The following is an 8,823-nucleotide window of genomic DNA, read 5'->3' on the forward strand; positions in this document are numbered from 1 at the left end:
ATGCAAATTTAAGAATTGATAAAACAAAACAGCATGAACTTTATGTAAGGTTAGAGATTTAAAGAAGAATATACCATTTCTCATAGATAATTTTGTATTAATTTTGTATTTTTGAATTGTGAGGATGATTCAGTGACAGACTTTCTGAAGTTTTTGTACTTATGGGAATAATATATGAGAAATGTTTAGACTGCATCTTTTTTTGTTTTTAGATTGGGCTGGTTTAGATGAAGATGAAGATGCACATGTCTGGGAGGATAATTGGGATGATGACAATGTAGAGGATGACTTCTCCAATCAGTTACGGTGAGATTTATATATTGTATTCATGGTAAGCATGTAATATGCATCTTACGTATTATAATTGACCTTTTAAATGATAATTTTTGAAATACAATTTTGAGTTAAAAAAATAAGACATATTACCTTCAGCTGTATTTCTAAGCATAAATACTTTGTGTAATTGCATATAATTTTTGTTCTGTTTGGTTTCTTTACAAAGATAGTTAAATAGAGCCACACTTGCTATTTTTTATCCTTGTGGGTTTAATTCTGTCAACACCAGTTCTCTACTAAAATTGAATAACTCAGCAGAAATTAGAATAATTAACTATTGGGATCTTATAAGTAGCTGATTTTCATACTGAATGGAGATGGGAGTGGTGTCTTAGGTTGGGTTCTTTAGAGATGCAAAGCCAGTAAAACTTACAGTTAGAGATGGGCAAATCTCAAGTTCACTGGTCAGATGAAGTTTTCTGACTTACATAGCTTCAGGGATGATGAACTGTAAAAACAGTGTGGGGGCCAAGGCCATGGCTGAATTCCTCTGGCTTCACAAGGGGAAGGAGAATTAAATGCAATATCAGCCCAAGGCTGCTTCCTATGATGAGGAGATCAGACAGACATCTCTCCACCATATAAACCTCCATTGATACCAGCCATCCCTCTCATAGCATTCTCTACTTCACATCTGGGTTCGACGTTCATTGCAGTGGCCACACAGAACTCATGATTAGGGTTTTATTTGGAAAGTGACCAGGTTACAAGTCAGGGTCAGAAAGGACAGCAGTTCTGCAGTCAGGAATGCCTCTTGTCTACATAATGCAGGCTCAGCTCAGTCTTGTCTTTAGCCTCTCAGACATGTGGCCCCTCAGCCTCTGCCCTGCTTGGGCAAGTGTTACCAAACTCCTTTAAGTGTCCAAAGAGCACATTCTGCAAGCTAGCCTCTTACTCATAGACACACAGCTTTACTCAGTCCATGGGCCTAAATGCGTGCAGCTGCTGCTTCATGTTACCGCCTTTGTCACCGCTGCTCTTCTAGATAGGGATCTCACACTCCACTCATGCTCTTCTTTCTTGATGGTCCTGGGATCATCTGTTCCTGCTTCTAGATGGCTCTTCTTAAACCTAGCTGGGTGGCAAAATTAACCAATCCCAACTTTACAGCCCTGTAGAGTCCACTTTATTTGCATGGTCCAACCCAACCACTTGGTGGAAACTAAGAAGACTTTGGATAGAAAAGCCATATCAAGTAAATTCAAGGTTCCACATGAACCAAGATCAGCACTTCAGTTGGCAAGCAGGCAGGTCAGACAGGTAGGATGGCAGTTTGCTGACAACTCCCAGGATTGGCAAGCATTAGATCAGGTCTCTGGTTCAAGTCCAAAGAACTTGAAATTTGGATGATAAGCCAGATGCAGGATCCAGACCTAGTAGAAAGCAAGCAAACTTTGCCTGAGTGTTCAGTGTATTGGGAGCAGGCCACACCTCAACAGAAGCTTGCTTTCAATTGGTTGGCTGCTCACAGTAGATCTCATCTTGAGGGATTACTACAATTTAACTGCCAAACCCTGAGAATCCTGGCCCAGGCAAGTTGACACAGGTAGTAAAAGTTTATTTGTTCATATTCATTTACATATCCATCTAATTTTAATTTTTTGTTAATGTAAAAGTCATATAACATAAAATTAAGTCTTTAAGAGTATATAGTTCAGTGACCTTTCATATATTAATAATTTTTACAGTCATTACCTGTAGTCATAAAACTTTCCTGTGCCCCAAAAGGCAACGCTAGACCTTTTAAGCCTTACTTCCTGTCCCTGGAGTCCTCGTGTAGTGCTGTGGGTTAATGCACTAGACTGCAAAGTTGATTTGAACTTCAAGATGGTGGTTCAAGCTCACCAGTCGTTCCTCAGAAACCATATACAGGGTCACTATGAGTCAGAATCAACTCATGGCATTTAAAAACAACAGACCGAGCCCCTGGCACTCACTAACTTGTTTTCTGTCTCTGTGGATTTACTTATTCTGCATAGTTCATGTAAATGGAAAGTACTTGTGTAGTCTGACTTCTTTAATTTAGTATAGGGTTTTTAAGGTTCATCTATGTTATTGTATATGTTAGTATTTTATTTTTTTACTTGGCTGAATGACATTCCAGTGTTATTAGTGACTATAGTGAATAGTGCTGCTATGAATATTCATATACAGGTTTTTGTTTGAATACCTGTTTTTAGGGGTTTTGTTTGTTTTCGAGTATTGACCCAAGAGTGGAATTGCTGACTCATGATAGTTCTGTGTTTAACTTCTTGTGGAACCACCTAACTATTTCCCACACCAACTGTACCATTTTACATTCCCATCAGCAATGTACAGGGGTTCCTACTACTTCTCATCTGTGCTGGCCTTGGTTATTTTTCAGTGTTTTAGATATAACCGTTCTAATGAATGTGAAGTGGTATCTCCTTGTGGTTTTGATTTGTGGTTCCTTAATAGTTAATGATGTGTTCAGCATCTTTTTATGTGCTTTTTGGCCATTTGTATATTTCCTTTGGAAAAATGTTCAAAACCTTTGCTTATTTTTTAGTTGCATTATAAGAATTACTTACATATTCTGGACACTATGCCCTTATTAGATACATGATTTGCAAATATTTTCTCTTGCTCTTTAGGTTATTTTTTTCATTTTCTTGATGGTATCATTTGCATAAAAGTTTTTAATATTGATAAAATTAAATTTATGTATTTTTTGTTTCTTTCACTGTCATATTTAAAAATTTATTGCCAAATTCAAGGTCACCAAGATTTATTCTGTGTTTCCTCGGAGGGTTTTTTAATTCTAGCTCTTGCAATTGGTCTACCCACTTGGAGTTAATTTTTGTATATGGTGTGTGAGATAGGAGTCTCACTTCATTCTTCGACATGGGGCTATCTGATTGACTCAGCACCATTTTGAAAACCATTTGTTTCCCCACTGATTTAGTTGTGCTTTTCTCTTTTTATTTTGTTTTCCATGGAGGTTTACATAGTTGTTTAGGTTCCCATTCTAAAATCCGTGCACAAATTGTTCAGTGACATTGATTATATTCTTCACAATGCATGAACATTCTCATTGTTTCCATTCTGGTTGTTCCTTCCTCCCTAATTTTATTTTGATTCAACCCATGTTGATCTGTTTTCTCAGGGATTTCTAAATAGACTGTCATATACACTGCTGAAATCAAGATACAGAGCAACTGTTGCAGTTTTCTAATTTACTAGTACCCTTGTTCAAAAAGAAGTGAGATCATTTATAATGATTTTTAGTTTGTTTCATTCTTAATAAAGATAGAATAGTTGTTCCCAGTAACACTAATTTGAGGGGGTAGGAGCCTCAGAAGAGGCTAAAGACATTTTAGATACTTTTAGGCAGTTTCACGAACTTCCTTCCATCTTTGGAAATAGTTCAATTTACATTTTTGCCTTTCAGTGTCAGTCTGGTCCTTTTACAGTTCTTTATGGTTTCTCAAAGATTACTGGCTCAGTTTTTGCTGTATCTGTTCTTTCACTACTTCCAGTTGTAATTATTCAGTCTTGAGACTTTAAACTACTTGAATGCCATTTGGAGTTATCTCATCGGTCTTGGTTTTCAGTTTCACCTTAATGATGATGTTTTTCATTTTGTAGTTTTATGGACAAGATAAGAGCAGTATCTGTTGAGCTTTTCCTTTTAAAATCTATTAATGTTACATCATCAATCCCAAGCATTGAACTTAATCATACTCATTATTCATCCATATATGGCTCTCAAAGCCCTTTTTGTTCTTTTTCTCAGTTCATTCTGCGATTTAAGTAATGCTATGTTTACAAGTTTATGCCACTGTTTTCTATTCATTTATCATTAGATGCATCAGAAAACACACTGATGTCCTTTTACACACACACACACACACACACACACACACACACACACACACACACACACACATATATATATACACACACACACATCCCTAGGATGGAACCATACTACGTTATTGAAAGATTTATAGTTTTATTTTCAGACATTCCAACTCTGCTGTTCTTAGTGGTTACGAGTCGGGCTGCTAACCTAAAGGTCAGCAGTTTGAAACTGCCAGCTATTCCATGGGAGAAAGATGTTTTTAAGTTAAGACCAAATGAGCTTTCTTCCTTTGTCATTATAAAGAGTCAGATTTCTCCAACGTTTTGTTTCTTTTATCTCTTTCATTAGTCAGAAAATGGTACTTGTCTTAAATGTTTTCAAGACTTTCTCAAATACTATGAAATTATCAAGAGATTTTTAGAAATGTACCAGTAGCTGGATTCCTTGTCATTGGAGTCCTGGTGTGGTGCTGTGGGCTAATGCATCAGACTGCAAAGTCATTTGAACTGCAAGATTGGTGGTTCAAGGTCATCAGCTGCTCCTAGAAAACCCTATACAGGGTCGCTATGGGTCAGAATTGACTCGACGGCACCTAACAACAACAACTACATCTCACTATTTCACTGGTTTGCAAATTGAACATTATTTATATATTCCTGTAGCACATCTCCACAATGATCCTCTGTTCTCTACCATGCTTTTGCCTTTAGACTTGTGGGTTTCTGTAGGGATGTAATCTTGATGCCTTTACTAATGAATAAAATTTTTCTTTTTATTTCCTGACTTGTGTCATTAGTTCTTTTCCACTAAGCTTGTTGATACCCCACCAGTACTGTCAAATAGAAATTCTGGTGGTGATGGAATATTCTGTAACATGTACTAGCCACACATGGTTGTTGAGCATTAGGACCTGTCAGTGTTTCATTCTGTTGTGCATAAGGTCGCTATGACTCGGTACCGACTAGATGGCACCTAACAACAACAACAAAGTGCAACTGAGGAATGGAATTTTTAATTTAATGTAATTTCTTTAAACCACATATGACAACTATATTAGACAGCACAGCATCAGACAATAAATCTTTACTGTCAGAAATGTTCTTGATTAATAGTTCTTCCTCATCTCTGTAAAATTCTTTGAAGTCCTTACTGTGGCCTCATAGGCCATGGTAAGAACATGTTGTGCTGGTTTCTGACATGAGTGCTCTAACTTTGCAGACACTTAGAGGCAGACTGCCTGGTCCAAACCTGAGCTTTGTATTTAATTTAGCTGTGTGAATCTCAGACAAGTCACAGAGCTTCCCTGTTACTCATTTTTTCATCTATAAAATTCAGATGGTAATTAGTACATTACTCATAGGCTTGCTGTGAGGATTCAATGGTAAATGCTGTATGATGCCAGTAAATCAAAGTTTGCTATGATTGCTACAAAATCATAGAGACCTTTATTAAACAACATTATCAAATTGTGAAGCGTCTGTTTCTTGAGATACTGCATCTAGGTCTGTACGCTTCTGAAAGTCATGTTTCCATTTCTCTAACCTTTCCCCCAAAGAATTCTGTGCTCTTAGTTTGCATGTTAGGATGTCAAATGTGGCATCTTGAGACTCACCCTATTTCTTCTAAATGTTCTTTGAGTTTGGGAAACAAAAAGAAGTCTGAAGCACCAAGATCGGGGGTGTGGGTGTAGGGTAGATGGGGTAAGGGTTCCCAACAAGATTCTCATGGGACAAATCTTACTACCCTTGAAGAAAGCACAGGGGCATTGTCGTGGTAGGGGAAAAAAAAAATGGGGTGCAACTTTCCTGACCTGTCTTTCACCATTGCAGTTTCAGTTTCTTAAAACTTCTTCCTGGTAGGCCAGCATGATCGTCTTATATCCTTCAAGAGAATCTATCAAGATTACCCCTTTGTAGTCCCAAAAAAAACATTTACCATAACTTTCTGAGATGACCTCTTTGCCTATTATTTAACTAGACAAGTAGATCCCTTTGGAAGCCACTGTTTGATTACACTTTGCTGTCTATATCGTATTGGTAAATCCAAGACTCATCCCAGTTATGATTCATTCCAAAAAATCATCTTCATTAGCGTCAGTTAAAATACTGATGAGAATATCTGTTCTTCAAGCTAGCTTATTTTTGATCAACACATTTTTTAAATAACCTTTTATTTGTTGGCACCCTAAGGAGACCAAGACAGGTGGTATATCACTGAGAGAACTTGTATGCAATCATCCACTGATTGCAGAGACTGTTTAAATCTTTTTTGTTTGGAATCAACCTGTGCATGCATGAACTGGAACCCTGGTAACAATACTTTTTGACTTACCTTCATATATGTTGTTGTTGTTGTTAAGTGCCGTCGAGTCGGTTCCGACCCATAGCGACCCTGTACAGGGTTTCCGAGGGTGTAAATCCTTACGGGAGTAGAAAGCCTCATCTTTCTCCCGCGGAGCGGCTGGTAGTTTCGAACCGCTGACCTTAAGGTTCGCAGCCCGATTCGTAACCACTACGCTACCAGAGCTCCTACCTTCATATATAGTATCCTAAATAAATTAAAATCTTCCATGTGGCAGGCTGGCTACTTTCTATGTTTTTTTCCTTTAATGTTAAGTGCCACTGAGTCTGGTCTGGCCCATAGTTATCCTGCATCGGGTTTCTGAGGAGCAGCTGGTAAGCTAGAACCACTGACCTTACAGTTCAAACCAACTTTGCAGTCCAGTGCATTAACCCTCAGTACCATGCCAGGACTCCACTTTCCTTTAATAATTAAATATAAAAAGAAGACCATCTGTATCACTTAGTTACTGGAAATTCTTCTTCACTGTTGCTGATTATCTTTTGATTTTCTATGTAGCCGTAGAAATAGGTAGCAATATGAGATTTCCCAAACCCTGCATAGCATAGCGTCTTACATAACAACTCCCTGGAATCCAGTGTAATTCCTAATTAACTACCACCATAAAAAAGAAGAATACTTTCTTAGGTAGTTAAGAAGAGGCCTCAAACCTACAAGTGACTATGAGTCTTTTTCAGTTTTTTGTTACAGAAGGAATGCTGCTGCTTTTGCTTTAAAGAGTCTATATTTACTATATTTGTCGTATATCTGTGATACTCCGTTTGTGCTGTGATTCTTCCTTCTGTCCTGTCCTTGCTGATTTTTTTCTCCGTTAACCAGCCTCATGATGTTTGTTTTGTAATTAGTGACCTTAATTTATTTTTCTTTTGGTTTCTTATATTACTTAAATTCTAGCATATAGCTTTTTATTTGTTGTTAAGTGCTGTCAAGTTGGTTCCAACCCTGTATAGGGTTTTCAAGGAGCATCTGGTGGGTTTGAAATGCCAACCTTGTGATTAGCAAACCAGTCCTCAGAAACCCAATACCCGGTTGCTATATGCTCGGAACCAACTCAGCAGCACTTAACAACAATTTATTTTGCCTACATATAGTTAATACAGAATAATTGTCATGGATCTTTCAAGGTTTTAAATAGTTTTTTAGTTTGAGTAGTATATATATGTCAGTATGAAAAGCAGTTTGTTGAGCTGTTTTCTGTCTAGGGTCTACCTGTTAATGATTGTAAAATACCTAAGGTTTGAAAAGGAGCCCTGGTGACATAGGAGCTCTGTGGTGAGAATCCCAACAGCTGGTAGAAAGACCTGTGGACCTGCTCCTATAGAAATTCAACCTAGAGAACACCATAGGGCTAATATGAGGTGGAATCAACTAGGCAACAATGGGGTTTTGCTTTAAAAAGATTTGTCTTGTGTTCTTAACCAGAAAGCTAATGATTCTGAAGTTTTATTTTTAAATACTTATTATGAACAAAACATTTGTATTGCATATGCAAGATATTTCTAAGTCCCTCACAGTTCTTTTATAGCTAAATTAAGGGAAATAAAGAGATATGTGTAATATTGGGAAAGGTTATATTTAATAGCATTGTATTGATTTACATCCAGCTATTTTCTTACATGGGTTTCATTTTAGGGACTAACCTAAAACTATGTGTTTAAAATTGATATCCCAATTTATTGACCTAATTTATTGTGTTACTTCTTTAAAAGTGTTTTTGTAACTTATGAAGGATGCCTAGTGATGTTTTCTTTTGTATGTGCTTTATTATAGAGCTGAATTAGAGAAGCATGGTTATAAGATGGAGACCTCATAGCATCCAAGAGAAGTGCTGAAGCAACCTAAACTTGAACTGTTTATAAATTCTAAGACCGGGAATCCAGGATGGGGACACTATTAAAAAAAAAATGTTTATTTCATTTTTTGCTTGGATTTATTTTTGTTATTATAATAAAAACATAAATGTTTTGATCTATTGCTTTGGTATAAAAATCATGATCTGTTGTTTGTAATCATTAATTTTCTTACACTACTTATCTAATCCTGGTGTGGCCCTGCCCTGTAAGATCAACTGTGAACCATGAGATCAGTAGTTCAAACCTGTTAACAGCTCCACGGAAATCCACATACAGGATTGCTGTGAGTCGGAACTGCCTTGACGGCACTTAACAGTAACAACATTATTTTATAGGGGAGTGTGGAATTTCTGTAGGGTGAGCAATGAACTGCAAACCACATGGTTGGCTATTCAAAACTACCAACTGCTCTGCTAGAGAAAGATGAAGCTTTGTGGTCCTGCAAAG

At 37.1% G+C, this 8,823-nt stretch overlaps 1 long non-coding RNA gene across 1 annotated transcript; it reads left to right on the plus strand.

Annotated features, from left to right (window-relative positions):
- The first annotated feature begins 212 nt into the window (after positions 1–212).
- On the plus strand, positions 213–8,492 carry LOC102812063. The gene is made up of 2 exons (XR_438678.1): positions 213–306; positions 8,294–8,492. It is a non-coding gene; the product is annotated as an uncharacterized LOC102812063 (long non-coding RNA).
- The last annotated feature ends 331 nt before the right edge of the window (positions 8,493–8,823 follow it).

This window comes from Chrysochloris asiatica, unplaced genomic scaffold, assembly GCF_000296735.1.
Source record: "Chrysochloris asiatica unplaced genomic scaffold, ChrAsi1.0 scaffold00010, whole genome shotgun sequence".
In the NCBI taxonomy this organism is placed as follows: Eukaryota; Metazoa; Chordata; class Mammalia; order Afrosoricida; family Chrysochloridae; genus Chrysochloris; species Chrysochloris asiatica.